This window comes from Chrysemys picta, chromosome 6, assembly GCF_011386835.1.
Source record: "Chrysemys picta bellii isolate R12L10 chromosome 6, ASM1138683v2, whole genome shotgun sequence".
Classification (NCBI taxonomy): domain Eukaryota; kingdom Metazoa; phylum Chordata; order Testudines; family Emydidae; genus Chrysemys; species Chrysemys picta.
The window spans coordinates 48240276-48256819 of NC_088796.1; the positions used below are offsets into that span (position 1 = coordinate 48240276).

The 16544-nt window shown below is 42.2% G+C and overlaps 1 long non-coding RNA gene across 1 annotated transcript; it reads right to left on the reverse strand.

The window, feature by feature from the left end:
* Positions 1-2064: 2064 nt before the first annotated feature.
* On the reverse strand, positions 2065-12478 carry LOC135984275 (uncharacterized). The gene is made up of 3 exons (XR_010602188.1): positions 12234-12478; positions 11872-11986; positions 2065-5473 (listed from the first exon to the last, which is right to left on the reverse strand). It is a non-coding gene; the product is annotated as an uncharacterized LOC135984275 (long non-coding RNA).
* Between the last annotated feature and the right edge of the window lie 4066 nt (positions 12479-16544).

Genomic DNA, 16544 nt, shown 5'->3' on the forward strand with positions numbered 1-16544 from the left:
AAAAAAGGAGTGACCACGGAGGTGTTTTTATCTGATAAATACAATGAGTCTGCAGGGCGTTTAGAGGTGACGCTGGTCGGCTGTAAAGAGGGAAAGAAGTACGGTGCAATCGGTGCTTCTCCTACTAGTGACCACTAGCGTCCATCATGAAAGCTGAGGCACTCTTTTTCTGGCCTGGCCGCAGATCAGATACACTTAGAGGATGCGAGTCAGTATTTTCCAATGATTTTTTGTCTTTCGGAGAGTTTTACTCCGGGCGGCTGTAAGGCAAAGAATGGCGAAGAATATGATGAATCCATCAATTATTCCTACCCTAAGAGGACACTTTTGTTGTTTACATGTTATGCTTTTTGCATGTGAATGTTAAAAATGGATAGTTGTTTTCTGGAAGAGCAGACCAATACAAGAAGTCAGAGCACCTCTCTTTCTGCGATCCAGCAAAGTTCATATTGATTCGTTTGCTCCTCCTCTCTACACCTCCTTCGGGCAGACGTGTGAAACAGAAGAGGAAGTATGAAAATGAGCATCATAACCTTAAAAGCATCAAATATGTGTTAACAAATAACTTCAAGCTGTAAGTGGCTGCTGTTGATTTGCTCACAGTAGACACTTGGAGATAGCACTGGCCATTCACAATATTTTCAGTTTATGTTAAAGGCAGGAAACATGCTTCTTATCCTATTTTGTTTCTGTAAATTGAAGAGGAGGGGAAAGGTGCAGAAGAGGGTAAAGACCTAGAGAGAACTCTCTAAGGGGCGGGGCCCTATACTGCATGCCCTAGATCTGTGTGCACAACTCTCATATATGTCAGTGGGAGTTCTCTTGGATTGAGGTCACTATCTGGCCCCAAGTATTATCGAACATATTTGTATACTGTCTACAGAGCCTGGAACTTTTAATCCTGCTGTGCAGTGCTGAACCTTCTCCTCCGGGCTGAGGAACCTGGATAACTTTTCATCTTGTTCATTTGGGCTGCTGTTTTAAAAATCTCAAAGCAAGTAGTAAAACAAACCAAAATAAATAGACACTGAATACATAAGAGTGTTATGTATGAATACATTATGGGAGCTGAACTCGTGGTTTTTACAGTCATTTGGGACCAAATCCTGTTCCCTCTTCTTGTGCAGTTGGTCCTATTGATTCCAGCGGGATTACTTGAGTGAGGCAGATAAGCAGGGTTTGTTGATTTGTCCCTTTAGAGTTTAGCAATGCTTTCCCTGACTCTCCTGCCAAAAGTAAATGCCCTTATACAGCCACGTCTGAAGAGGGCTCTGAACTTTGCGTATGTAGAGTAACTATTTGTACATACTGTATATATCTGCAAGTAATTACATCTCCAGCACAGTCAAATCGTGTGCTCCTTTCTTCTAAATCGTTGGTGTGGGGCCATTGTAGGGCCATTTGGAACAGGCTGCTGAACCTGTAGATTCGGGGGATAGCAGGTGGTGAAGGAGGTATCTTCTTACAGCTGTGAGTTTATTTGAGTTTAGAGCTTCAGGGATTTCCCTAGGGCCAGTACCCGCAAAGCCATGAGCCTGATGACCTTTACAGTTCTAAAAACAAGTAGATCAATGGCTTAGGATGCACCCTCCCCAGATCCAGGGTCTTCGCAGTTGAAGGCTTGGTAGCCAGTCTCCATCAGCAGGTGGTTGAAGTGTTTGTCTAAGTTTTACATGCTTTTAGATTGTTTTCCTTGTGGGTGTTACTAGTCAGTCTTCCTTGTTAGCACTGTGGGAATTTTTTTTAACCAAATGCTAGACAAAGTTTGGAACTCCACTAATTAAAGTGAAATTACAATTCAAAACGTATAATTTGGACCAAATCAGTACTATACTTCTCCTGTACTATCCATTCCAAGGATCTGGCAGTTACCAGCCACCTCTGCCCCCTGCCAGACTTGCAATGAGCGCAGTTTGGCCGGATCACTGCATCTTGTAAACGTGATAAAAACATCCATTTTATTCAACTAGGAAAAAAACCCCACCAACTTCTGTGCATTTCATTGCAGAGTAAGAGCTACTGATAAGTAATAGATGAGGGGTGACTCGTAATTAATATACACTAGGATACACAGCAGCTTAGAAGAACCTCAACAGCCCCGAACCAAGCACCCTATCTATGGACATGGACATGGACATGCCCTCTCCCACTCTGGCCACCCATGTCCACACTACGCCACCACGGGATTCCCCAGATGGTTGGCTCAGGTGGTTTTCTGGCTGCTTTGCATAGAAAGATGACCAGGATCGAGCCATGGGTTAGAGCTAATTAATTTACTGGCTTTTGTGGATTTCACATCTCAAATTCAGTGTTGAAGTAAAGGGACGGATACTGCACATTGATATCAATGGGAGTTTGTCTGAGTAAGGACTACAGGATCAAGAAAATGATGTAGGTTTCCAGCCATTGGACTGCCATGCTTCCTTTCAAATACTTGCTGGTATATTTCGTTCCCCTTGATTATATAGTTCGTTTTGCATAGGAATCAAAAGCAAGAAATGGCCTTCTAAGGAAATGGAGGTGTGAGCAGAAGGGAGAGTATTTGAAAATAATTAATTACAACATCGTGTTCTGGTGTTTTTGCTACTGATGACTCTCTCTCCCTCTCCCTGCTCCTAATAAAAAACCTGGAGACAAAATTAAAGACCATTCTGATTTTTAAACCATCTGCAATCTATAATTCTATATATTCCGTTGCAGGTGATGGGAGGTTTGAGTGCACCAGGTCCAGTCCCTAGAGTAATTTAGAGCAGCTGGAAAAGCCAATGGATCCGAGGAATCGGAGATTTCTAGGGCATAAGAAAGACTTTTCCTTATGATGCCCCATACAAAGGAGGTTAGAGGGGGGCTGGTGTGGAGCCACTACATCTCCTGGAGATTTTCTGTGCAGTGAGGGAAGAACTGGCCGTGTTTCCTACCAGAGCAAAGCAAAGCAAAGCCTCGCAGTTAGGTCACGCCATGATCTGAGATATCAGCCGAATATATTTCAAAAGTACTCGAAGTTTTCCAGGAGGAGTCAAATAGTGTTTAAATGGGCACCTGGCCCATATACTCAAGAGAACGGTACTGGGAGTTCAGAAACAGGAATTTCTATTTCAATATCACAACCACAAAATGATAGTGGATGGGTTATTGACATGAGACTATGACAGGAGTTCATCAGGGATATTGTATAGGTTATACCTGTTGCTACAGGCAGCAGGAACTTCTGAGGAGTCTAGGAGCTAGAATGCCTCAGCTACATAGTTATATCATTTCTTTTTATCTGCCCAAGTGACAAAAACCCATGAACCTGAAAGGTTCACAGTCTTCAGCTCAGCTAGTACAGTGCCTTATGATATGGTTATACAAAGCAATAATATTTTCTATATTTTGATGGTAAAAAGAGAAAATTAACTTCCATTGCTGACGGGGAAATATTTATTTTAATTTATTAAATTAACACACCAAAGGTTGCATCTTCTAATGAATGCTGTCAGACATTATTTGTAAAAGAAAAACAGGTCAAAATACGTTGTTTTTCCTTTGGCCAACTCAACCCAGCATAAGAAAAAACTATTAATGTACATCATCAAGCCATGTAAGTCAATATTGCACCCATATAACAGAAGGTAAATAGATTATTTTGTTTTACCATGCTGAAAGATTTCGTGGAATAAAACTGGAGAGATCTAAATATTAATAGATTCATTCAAGTGGAACAAAAGTTACAAATCATTAGCTGAAGAAAGCTGGCTTCCAGCCCACATTCTATAGGGGCACGAGGGAAGAGCAGTAACTGGGCTGTTAACATCTACAAAAAGGCCAATATTTGTATATAATTTATTTAGATGAAGTGTGCAGAATGTTTTTATTTGTTCTACATCTCGCTGTCTCACCTCTCTATGAACTCCCCAAACCCAGATCTACTCCAAATGCCGCTGCTCCCCCCTTCTGCACACTTCCCTCCAACGTGTTTGCTTTGGCAACTTTCATGTTCTTACAAACAATTCTTCCAACGATATCAATCACTCTTGCACCCAAAGAGAAATACTGTACACTCAATGCGATGACAAAATGAAACATGTTTGAAGCAAACCATGTGTTCTAGTGTGCCAGGGATTATGTTATTTGCTCGAGGAACCTGGTCAGAATATGTTAGGTTTCCGTTACTCCTGTGATTGTAAATTTTGGAATTTATGATTTCGGAGACAACACAAATAACTTTTTATAGTGGGATGATTTCCAAATGTGAAATCTACCAGGTATTGCATGGGGGGAATTTATTGGACAATAGCATTTTCTTTTCTAATGCTGTTTGTTTTTGGATTCTTACAAAAACTACGGCAAGTGCTTCTGAATCCTGACAGGAGCTTGTGGGTGAACGTTTGATTTAAAACTCCTTTTCACTTTCAAATCTCGGGTGGAATGGGCAACCAGGGTCAAACCGAGAAGCTAGTGGGCTCATCAATGCAAGGACAGGACACCCTTCTGTGCACCTATCACGCCAGACTTCCGAGAGGGATTCCAGCTTTTACACAGTGGTAATAGCCCCAGGTCTCCCATCTCTCCTACGGCCTGCAGGAGAAGAAACAAGGCTGTAGGAGCAGATCGTCAGCAGCTGATGCAAATTGCCAGACATCAGCAGCTGAGGATTTGCCCCCACAGTATATGGGCTCAAGCCACAGCCTGGCTCATTACTTATGGCTTAAGGAGTGCTGCTGCCTTCCTAAGAAGAGGGTTCTTTCTGGACTTTTGGATGGTGGGGGAGGAGCTAGCTTGTGATGTGTTGGATTCGACTGAATTTTATGGTACAAAAACCAGCCTTTGTGTAGCTTAGCAGAGCGGAGGATGCCTGAAGGTTCTGTCTCGAAGCTAGGAAAGAGCTAGTGGTATTCAGTGAAACGCTGTCTATGGTCTTTTCACTTTCTCCTTGGCTTGTGTAGGTGGCGGAGGGTGGACATATCTGATGCAGCACCCACCTCCGACATCTGTTCCGCAAGTCAGTGGAAAGGCACATAGGAGAAAGGTGGGAAGTGGCAATGCAATGCATTTATAGGCATCATGCATGCTCTTATGGCCATAGACCTTGGCTTTGTCTCAATATTATTCTTCCCTGTGGTGAATTTTCTATGGAATATTGGTGTGAACTTTAACTCCCATCCAAGAGATCACATATTGCAGAAGGACTAGAATCCCGGTGAACTAAGCTTAACGAGCTCTTGTCTCTCCGTTTGTTCTGGGTTGAAATTAGAGATCCTGGAATGTTGTGTGCATCCCAGAAATTAGAAAGTGGGACCGCACTTGTGTAAACCTCCCACACTCTTTGCATCTTCCCTCTGTAGACCTCAAGGAGACTTGCATGATGTCCCCAGTTGTACACCTCGCTCACATTTTGAGGCTACATTTGGTAGCTGTAGTCTCTGAAGTAGAAAGGATTCATCTTTCAGTGTAACCGAGAATTCATGAATTACATATCTAATGTCCATTTGTTCTGTTGGATTTAATGAGATATGATTAAAATCCTTTATTTTTTTTCACGCCTGTTTCCAAAAAAAGGTCTGTGATGGACAAGTATAATACCTTTCCTACACGGAGAAAGACTCAGCCCATTAAAGAAGTGGGTCACTGTTCATCCCTATCAGTTTATCACCAAATCAGCTTATTCGTGACCATTGTAAGTTTGTTATTATTTCTTCGTATTACCTTAGCTCCCAGGAGCCATGTTCCTCGATCAGGACCCCACTGTGCCAGGCTTTGTATAAACACAGAACAAAAAACTGTTGATCTCTCTATTCAAACCTAACTTCTTGAGTAGACCATTGTCACCAAAGCCTCTCTAAAATGTTGGTCGACCTTTTTATAAACACACTATGACAGAAAACAGCTGAAGAGAACATGGTTTATTAAGATCCCAATAAGATATGATGTAGTGTTTACATATTGTGTTGCTAGGTGTGATTCAGTATCTAGCAAGACTTGCAATATGCTAGAATATTCAACTCGTTTCTGTCATAAGATCTTTCTGTTTCAGGGTGTCTCTCTCTCTCTCAGGATCTCTTTCTGCCTTTTGCAAAGGCTGACCGGGTCTTTTAGTCTGGAATTCTGATTGGACCTTGGAGAGATGTGATGGGGAGAGAGAGAGAGAGACCTTCTCTTGAGGAAGGAGGTCAAAAGTAAATAAATCTCCCATACTTTACAACGACCTTTGTAAAAATCTCTATTTCATGTCAAGATTATTTTTCTTGGTGACAAGTGTTTTGCTCTTTCCTCCTTTCTCTCTTGTTACACAATGACCAAAAAGCAGACGAGAGAACAGACATAAACAAATGAAGACTAACCTTTTAGACTGATCAAGTTTTAACTACTGACTCCATTTCATGAACCAGAGTAGATGGTTCCCCTAATCAGGGCGGGCAGGCTCTGTGTCTGTTTGTTTTTTAAATTACTATAAATCTTATTATTCTGTTTCCATAATATTTCCTATACTGTGATCGGAGCCCAGTCCTCCTTACCACAAGAGATGTTATGATTGTTTGGTTAGCACAGAGAGGGAGTCTGTTCTTTATCCATAACAAGAGCATGGCTTTGTCTTCCAACAGGAGACTTCAAATGTCATAGGAAGTTTACTATTGGGTTTCATCATTGTCTCATTTTCGATTTGGGCACTCCTTTTTTTTAAAAAAAATGAGTTTTACTATGTCCCTCTGTGAATGACAATTCAGTGGATACAGGCTTAGCTCTGGTTTGACCCTTCCTCTAGCCCAGTGGTTCCCAAACTTTAACAACCTATGAACCCCTTTCACTAAAATGTCGAGTCTCCCAAACTCCCTCCTAAAAATGAATATTTCCAGGGATTTTCTCCTTTACCGGAGTATAAATTATAAGGGAGTATAAAATTTTTATGACATGCTTATTACACACTATTATTAATTATTTATCATTACAGTATTATTACATTATGAAAACGGCAACACTCTTCCAAGATCTCACTTTCATAGCTTGTATCACTTTGAATAAGCCAGTTATAAAACAAGGCTCTCTCTCTCTCAGGATCTCTCTCTCTCAGTATCAGATGTGAAACAGCATGAAGGTATTTAAGAAGCCAACTCAGAGTTCCTCCTACACAAGCATTCAGGTCTTGAGCAGTCCAAGCAAACAAAACTTAAACTTGTTCTTCATAATAATTTAAAAAACAATACTAGCTGCCTATTTAATTTTAAAAACAGCAAAAAATATCCACCTCCCTTTCCATTTTTTATAAGGAGTCTTGAAGTTTAAATCTCCTCAGTGTGATATATATGCTTGCTTTGATCTGCTTAGCTCTTGGAAGTTCAGGGGCTCCGGGCCCTGTGCTGCCCGGGGTCCCTAGGGACAGCTCTGTGGGCCATTAGGGAATTTTTTTCCAGAGAACCCCCTGTAACATTTCACGAACCCCAGTTTGGGAACCATGCCTAACTTCTGAACTTGTATGAGACAATACAGTGGTGTACCTGTGGGCCCACACCCTTTGTCACTTCTCCTACACCCTGGTCTCAGTTACACTGGTGGAAATCTGCAGTAATTCCATTGAAATCGACAGTGACTCCAGATTTCCACCACTAGGGCTGCAATCAGAATCTGGCTTCAAAGGGTGATGGCATATGAGGACCAAAATCGTCTCTTGCGATGCACAGGCAGGCTATATGTGTCTGCAGATCATATTCTGTGGCACGTTTGTTTTATTTTGATTTAGAAAAAAGTAGTTTTATACTACTGAGTAATGCATTGCTGAAGTGCCTCCCGGGCAGTCAGAGTATCTGCTTTCTACTGGGGCCCAGGAATGTAGGGTCTGCTTATTGGTGCAGACTTCTGGTATTGGCCCATGCAGATAGTGCTGTTACCATGCCTCAATGGACCTGATTTTGATCTGGCTAACATCAGTTTTATACTTCAATGGAACTACTTTTTCAATTGAAGTAAATGAGAGCAGAATCAGGCCCTGTGTCTCTTAAAGTGCAATTATATTTTTGAAAGTGACTGGAGGTGACGTCACAGGGTTCCATGTTTATTGTGTCTCTGTTTCCTTATCCAACTGGCTGTGTTCAAAAGTGAACAGAAGTTTCTGCTAATTGCCAGCTCTGCAAATTCAGCCTGAGTTCTGAAGGTCAAGCTGTGATATTTCTGGCTCAGTAAACAAGATAATCAGTAATGAAGATTCTTCAATTAGAACTTAGTTAACAAATGTGTTGATGATGTATGAGCCACCTTCTCCTGTAGTTGTATTGACTCTTTGATGTTAATAGAAGTAAAAGGTAGTACAACTTTGCTATTATCTTTAAAGTAAGCAGATATGTCTCTGACAGGAAGCAAAACTGTTGAGTAAGTAGATGTCCTAATTACACAGTCAGTTTTCTGATCCCAAACATGTTTAAAGAGAAGATCATACATTTCCACAGACCTAAATTTTCAACTTGCATGAATCTCATCTGGCAAGTGGTCAGGTTATGCAGTGATTATTTCAAATGAAACAGCTCTGACTGAGTCAGGCAGGTAAAGAAAATATACTGTAGGCCATAAAAGCCGTGAAGAGTGCTTTAATGGTCTCTGCTGAAAGTGTGGTAGTGGTGAGAAAAGAGATTGGAAAAAATGGTACCTCAGCAAATCTATTTCCTGTCTGTATTTAGAGTAAATACCTTTAGTTTTCTGACAAACATGGGTTATTTTATATCTTCTGTTGGCACTGTAGAAACAAAACAAGAAGAATATTTTATGGCTTAGGCATGGATATCTCACCACCTAGTCTGTGGTGAATATTTAATATTCAATAAGTTATAATACTGTTAGAGTTGTTTTAGCAATGAAGTTTACATATAGGCTGTCTCACTTGGTAGCTCTTTCGAGAGGTATCAATACAATCAACAAGGTGATAAAAATTATGTAAACTGGCTAGCTCCCCTCTTTAGATCCTATCTAGTTGGTGGAAGTGAGAAATAGTTTTTATTAAATGCAAAACAGTAGTCCAAAAAATGCTTCAGAGGAAAGGAAACAAAACACAAAACAAAAGTGACAAAAACGAAGTGAGTGAAACATCTGCCTTAGAAAGCAAACACTTTTGTGTGCCACTGTATTGTGACCAAATGAGAGCAGAAAAAGGTGTCCTCAAACAGTGCCGTTAGGAAGCTGGCATAGGCCAATGTGGGCATAAGAAGAGCCAAACAACCTGAAAGGTGGCAGGCTGCTTCTCCAGTTCATCAACAGCCTTGTTAATTCTGTTTGCAGAATCTTTATAACCGATGATGATGGAGAAGGCAGAAAGAGCCCGGCCTAACTTCCAGATCTCTGCCTGAGTCAAAACCGGCCAGAGTCAATAAGTTCAATAACCAACAATTTGACAGAATCCTATGGCCTCAAGGTATTTTTTGCAGTAATTGTAGATGACCCTTTGCTATTCTTTAGGTATTGTTTGATTCTTTGTGATTATTTAAACCATTCCTGGTGTAAAGGATGTAATAAATTGAAATGAGCATCCGGCAAAGGAAAGGAGGTGATGGAGACCAAGCTTTTCAAAAGCAAGGCATGTGGATAAGAGGATAAGTGTTCGCTATGTTTTCTAAATCAGGCTTTCTTTTAAGGTAGACAACAAAAGTGAAGGCACGTAAAATCACCAGGGTGTTTTTTTTGTGTGTGGAAAAATCTCGTCTATGTTTTTTTAAACAAAAATATTCGTGTTTGTAGATGACCATGAGCTTATTTTAACACCCCTTTAAACACCTAAAGCCAAATAACTACATTCCATTATGTTTATTTGTTTCCTAGTCAGCGGCTGAACAGAGAGTAAATGTATACTTTGCCTCTCAGGCAACACTCGCGCAGTCGCCTTTGCTTTCGGGAACATATGGTTATGGGACAGTGAAATGTGCTGGAAAATGCCAAGAGAGATGTGCTTGTGAATGTTCATTTCGCGTCCCAGGGAAACATCTCACGAATGATTGATCTCCGGAGTGATGGCAGAATAATCCCAACCACATTTGGTTTTATAGCACCATTAATACTGCAACCTATATTGTTTAAGGGGAAGGCGAAAGCCAAAGCCAAAACCTCGTGAAAATAAATACTCATCAGCAAATATTTTGATTTAAGGACCTAAATTTAAAAAGAAAATAATAATGACCAGAAAGGAGCGGAGGATACTAACATACTGGCCCACAGTCCATCTGTGAGCGAGAGAGAAAGGAGCCGCCAGTGATTAGTCCGCCATGGTGTGAGACACTAGGCATAGACTCATAAAGTTTTATTTGCTATTATGTCATTTAGTGGCTCTCGTGATGTTGCAATCCACCCATTCAGTTAAAGGGTACGAAAGGGCGCGGATTAAAACCAACCCCCCCCCGACGACATCTCACTCTGCCGAAGGAGATAGAGATCTCATTGTTTTACGGCTAAGAGCACTTTCCACGTGCGTCTATTAGGGAATTGACGTTTGCACTGGCTTTTTCCTTGGTGTGTTTGGAGAGAAGTCTAACAACTGCACCTCGTGCAACAATATTTCCTAGAACTAAGGTACATCTTCCCGACAACGCTGATTGTATCAACATGCGAGCGTTGTTGTGCAGGTACTATAAACAACCCATAGAGTTCTCAGCTTTCTGGTCTGCGGGGCAGGAGGCTGGAAACCTTAAATGTCCAAAGCTGCCACAGTTCACAAACTGAAACCTTTATAAACTGATTTCCCTTAAACTCTTTATTAACTACCCCTAAGGACCATTACTGCTGCTTCTGCTCTTGCACGGCGGTGGTCTGGCTCCTCCACGAAGCACACATGCTAAACAGATTAACATGCTTTGGCTGACCCACACTTCACAAACCAGGGATAGAGTTTCTACAGCTCCATGTGGAAATTAACCTATATGTAGCAATGGTCAGCTGCAAAGAGGGAGTTCCAGCTCAGACCAGGCAATCTAAACAACCCACTGTGCTCTGTTACTCTTGGCCTTTCCCTCCCCTGCTCATGACTAAATATTTATTAAAAAGAAGCGATTTCCCCTCTTTTGCTGGGGTTGGGCATGTATCTGGAATAGCTTTATTTGTAAGTGCTTTTGGGGCAACTCAAAGCTCTTTGCAGAATGAATAAAGCCTTGGCTGAATGGCTTGTTAAATCCTCTTGAAGGCCAGTTTAGATGTAACTACAGGTTTGGGACTGTTTGTGTGGCATTAAAGCTTTCAACCTCATTACCTTATTGTCGTTCTCTGCCTCTCCTTGCCCTTCAGTTAAAAGTAAAAGCACACTGAGGTGGAGCTCCTTACAGATAGAGACAAAGCCAGTGTTTGGGATATTAACCCGCACCGACCGCTTCCTACGCTGTACGTTTCGGAGTTCGAGTCCCCCCTTTCCTCCCCCAATTTAAACTCTGCATTTTTAGAGGAGGGTAGCAGCAAATGAAAGTCACTGTTGGCTTGTGTCATGAAGGGCTGTCATGGTAATAAACACACAGTTTTCTCCTCCAGGAATTCCTAATCCTCCCTGTGTGGCTCTAGCCCTGTGGATAATATCATTACAGGGCTAAACAAATAAACAGTCTCTCCAAATCAAGCAGGAGGCACTGGGGACTACAGTTCCTCTCTGCAAAGAAGATACAAGTAAATTTACACTCATGACTTGGAGTCAGTCCAGTAGCTATGAATAGCGGTTCAGTTCTATAGCGCTGGCTCTGAGCTGGGTAACGGCGCTGACCCTCCTGCTCTGTGTTTGCTGCAATGAATGTGAGCTATTCAGGGCTGTGTTTTCCTTACTATCCTCCGCTGGGAACATCAAGGACCAGGAACACTTTTATGAACCCAGGCTCAGCGAAGACGCTTTTAGTACAAAGTTAGCGTATTAAACCCACTGACATGAATGAAAGGTTAACCTACTTCTGCCAGTCAGGAGTCAAACGTTATCATGCGATTTCCTGTTGTTGCTGCTGCATCGGGTTTGCCAAACGCACTCACTCATGTCCTGAAGTCCACAGCCACGTTCTTTCTAAACCTGTTAACAACACATCCACACGCGAATCCAGTTGCAATCAAGGAGACCCAACCTAACCAGACATTTTAATAACAACCCGTCCATTCTGGTGTCATGCCGCATGACGTATTGGAAGGGCTGAGGATTTACTTCCTCCCCCCCGCAACAAAAAATTCAGGAATCAAACTTATCTGTTTGCAATGTCATCAAAACGTTCCCTGACCCCGGGAAAATTTTTAAAATACAAAATCCGCACCAAATTCTACACCTTATTTTAGTGCGTTGGTGTTCTATGCATTTGTTAAAGATGTTTTTAAAGCACCTAAAACTTCTGCTTTCAGGGATGGATGTACTATTTTTTCCTTCTTAGAAAGATGAATACAGCGCGGTTTTCTTGTCCGAAAATTACCTCCGCCAGAACTGGGCTGAAATGTGATTTCTGCAGCTGAGAATATTTATGGCTATTTAGCTCCACTTAAAACCCTTTGATGTTTGTACAAACATGGGTGAAAGGTTTACACTTTCGACGTAGCCTAATTTTCTCTCTCTCCAATTACTAAAAGCCAGACAGGAGTAATTAAATAGTGTTTTTTAAACGTGTGAAGATTATTGATTGAAGTGGAAAACCCAATGCGATACAATGCACCTAACCTACTGCCTGCCTGAGAATAGATAAAGTTGTAACATGTATGATAAACGTTGGGCAGGGCGGCCTCTTGCATGACACTGAGTTATCTGAGAGGAAATAAAATCTGGAGACAACTTTGATTGTACAAGTTGACAAAGAATGTGCCACATTTCTCACGTTTGTTGCTAATCCTGTGATCACCTAATTATTTTGTTGGAAGTGGGAGGACAACAGAGATGTCATTCTGGCGACGCTTTCACTATGTCAGGACACGGTAGCTCTTGGATACACATAGTACCATGGTGTATGGTTTATTCAAACGTCTTAGGCTGACCCCGTGAAATTTCCCATCCCTCTTTCTAGGGCTATCAGTTATACTATCTGCACCGAAACCACACGGCTTCGCTGAGTGTATTTGCCATCAGGTTTTCTGTACGTGAAACGGTTTTCAATTTAAATCCGATTTCCTTGCCACTCCTCCAGTGTGAATCCAGCTGGACTACTCAGAGCGACGGACTGATCAGCCACAGTTCCTTTTCCACTGGTTTCCCTAATTGTTCAATTAAGTAAAAAAAAAAGGAACGGGGGGGGGGGGGGGCGGATCTCTCGTAATGAGGCTTTTGCTTGAGTAAAAGGGGCAGGATCCGGGTTTGAAGGAGAAAACCGATTTGCTTCATTTTACACTGCCGAATCCTCAAGGGAAAGCAGCACATTTTGGTGTTGCCTTATGCTTTGTAGGATTGTCGTAGCTCCTGGGGTTGGAGGCTCCTTTGATCATGGATTTGTTAATGGACAATGTGACGTTGTGCAGTCTATATGGTTTTATAAAAACTTGATAATAAGTCAATATAATGTAACTGAGATAGTTTTAGAGAAAATACGGTAATAAGTGAATGTAAGTAACTGGGATATGCCTCATGCAAAAGGTCTCTTGTAAGGTATCATTACAAAGCTTATAATCTACTGAGTGTGATCATCTGATTTGTATAAATGTACCACTCTTGTATCTAAAACTAGAAATATAAAATGTAACTCTGAGGGCCTATTGTAATTGTGTAAAGTGTGGACCATTAATGATGGTTTGGAATCTTGATGACTCCCATTGTCTGCAGATGGCTGTATTTACCTGTGAGTCTTCCTGTATATGTGTGTGCTGGCAAGTGAGTAATGAAGTCTTGCAGTGACATGTGATCATGTCACCTGAACTGGAATCCATCTTTAACCTGGTGCTTTTCCAGTGAGGGGGGGTGGAAACCCAGAGAGACAAAGAGTTCCCGCCTTATGCAAAAGATATAAAAAGGGGGGAAGAGAACAGAGAGGGAGAGGAGCGATCATGAAGAATCCCCTAGCTACCACCTGAGCTGCAACAAGAGCTGTACCGGGGAAAGAATTGTGCCCAGGCCTGGAAGGTGTCCAGTCTGAGAAAAACTTACTGAAACATCTCTGAGGGTGAGATTATCTGTATTTAGTTTGATTAGGCATAGATTTGCGCATTTTATTTTATTTTGCTTGGTGACTTACTTTGTTCTGTCTGTTACTACTTTGAACCACTTAAATCTTACTGTCTGTATTTAATAAAATCACTTTCTATTTAGTAATTTACTCAGAGTATGTATTGATACCTGGGGGAGCAAACAGCTGTGCATATCTCTCTATCAGTGTTATAGAGGGCGAACAATTTATGAGTTTGCCCTGCATAAGCTTTATGCAGGGTAAAACGGATGTATTTGGGTTTAGACCCCATTGGGAGTTGGGCATCTGAGTGCTAAAGACAAGCGCACTACTGCGAGCTGTTTTCAGGTAAACTTGCAGCTTTGGGACAAGTGATTCAGACCCTGGGTCTGTGTCTGGAGCCAAACGGGAGTGTCTGGCTCAGCAAGACAGGGTGCTGGAGTCCTGAGCTGGCAGGGAAAACAGAAGCAGGGGTAGTCTTTGCACATCGGGTGGCAACTCCCAAGGGGGTTTCTGTGATCCAACCCGTCACAGACAATATTTCTGCGACCTCTAAAAATCCTGTTTAGGTTAGTGCGTTAATCTGGATACACCGCAGGTCAATAAAAAGAAGAACAGGAGGACTTGTGGCACCTTAGAGACTAACAAATTTATTAGAGCATAAGCTTTCGTGGACTACAGCCCACTTCTTCGGATGAGCAACTGACCGCTGTGTGAGGTTGTGAATGTCACTTATTAGTGTTGGATAAAAAACATAACCATCACACAGCACTTAAAATCCACAACATTCAGCCCTCAAACCAAAGCGTGAACAGGAAACAACCTACTTTTTAAAATGGCAACAGCAGGTTGAGTTTGGTATCATTTTAACTGGGCGATAATAGCAATCCAGCCAATCATTGTTATTCCCCAGCTCTCTCTCCCCCCCTCCCTCTTGGTCTGAATAACCTTACAGAGCTCTCCCAGCCTAGCCCCTGGCACTCTCTCTTTCAGAGCCTGATGTTGCTGCTTTTCAAAAATGGCAAGAGCCAGGAGGGACAAACCAGCAATAAATATACCAACTCACAATGCCGCCAAGCGTCCTTGACAAGAAAGCCAGGGCTTGATTCTGCTCCTATTCGAATCAAAGGGGATTGTGCCATCGACTTCAATGGGAGAACTTGGATAGGCCCCTCTTTGACAATCATCATATTTAGATGATCGCAATGGGATAATCTCTGATACCAATTTTTAGGCACAATTTTAAGTTTCCTGCTGATAGATGGGGGCGGAGGGGTAGGGTGCTGCCAGTCAAGTTGTTTCCTCCATGAAGTGAAATCACAATTGACAGCTCTTTCCAAAAATACATTGAACCTGAGGAAAAGGGCAGGCACATTTACTTCTTGGTAAAAGTGACTCTGGGATCCCCTGTTCTATTAGCGCCCTGTAACACAAACACCTTGACCGGAGGGGATTTGCCTGAAATGCTTGTAAGATCGCTTCCTTAGAAACTCCCGAAGAGAATAATCAAATCTGCTAGGTCTGCAGTCAGTGCAGTCAGAGTTCATCTATTCGAAGCAGGGGCCAGCAATGGAAGCCCGAGGAAAAGGCTCAGAGAAGAAATCGGATTCATTTCCTCAGTGAGATGCGTTTGGAGAATAGGGTTATTTTCTTATAGGTTTCCTTGTGATGCTCAAACCACAAGAACAGTTGTAAGATCTACTTTGCCTTCCCCAGGAGCTGTCACTGCCTGCCCCGATGTTAGTCTAGTCTAGTCTTATCGGGGGGCTTACACCTCTGTACCTTCCTCAAGCACGTTTATTGACACTGCCTGGTTGTCAGCAAAATCCAAGCATCACTGGCTCCTGCATCTCTTTTCCATTCATAACGCCCAGCAGTTGAGTCATTGCCTCTGGCCTCCTTTCTGCTGGAGTCAGAGGATGTGGCTGCTTTTACTGGCAAAATTGTAGCGATCCCAATGATGTGAAAATGCAGGGTGAGATTTAAAGCTCAGCACAGGATGGACTTTCTGGGTGAAAGGGCTCCTCTGTCAATCCCCCTCCTGAGACACTTAGGTTTAAGGAAATGTTTGCACTGCCCTGGAGAAAAAGTTAGCCGTGTGTTTTTCTTTTGTGTTTAGGCACTCTGGAAGGAATTCCTGGGGGCACAATTATCTCACATGTGGTGAGTCAGAAAAAGTCCAAAGAGACAGGTCATTTGGATGCTTCGGCCCAGCACAGGAAAGGGGGAAATCCATCTTAGCGAATAAAACAGATTCAGGGAGAGCTGGAAACCAACCTATAGTCAAAGGAGCAGGCAACTGACCCCAAGATAACAAGCAGTCGACCAGTTAAAAACACCAAGGCAGAGTTCCATTCTGCACAGGGGCCCAAATGAGTCATTGCGGATCTCAAGGGAAAGGGATGAGGTTATGAAACTGTAAAGGGCAAAGTCACGCATACATGCCTAGGGGTTTGTAGGAAAATATCTGTATAAAACCCCAGAGAACTAAGAACTCAG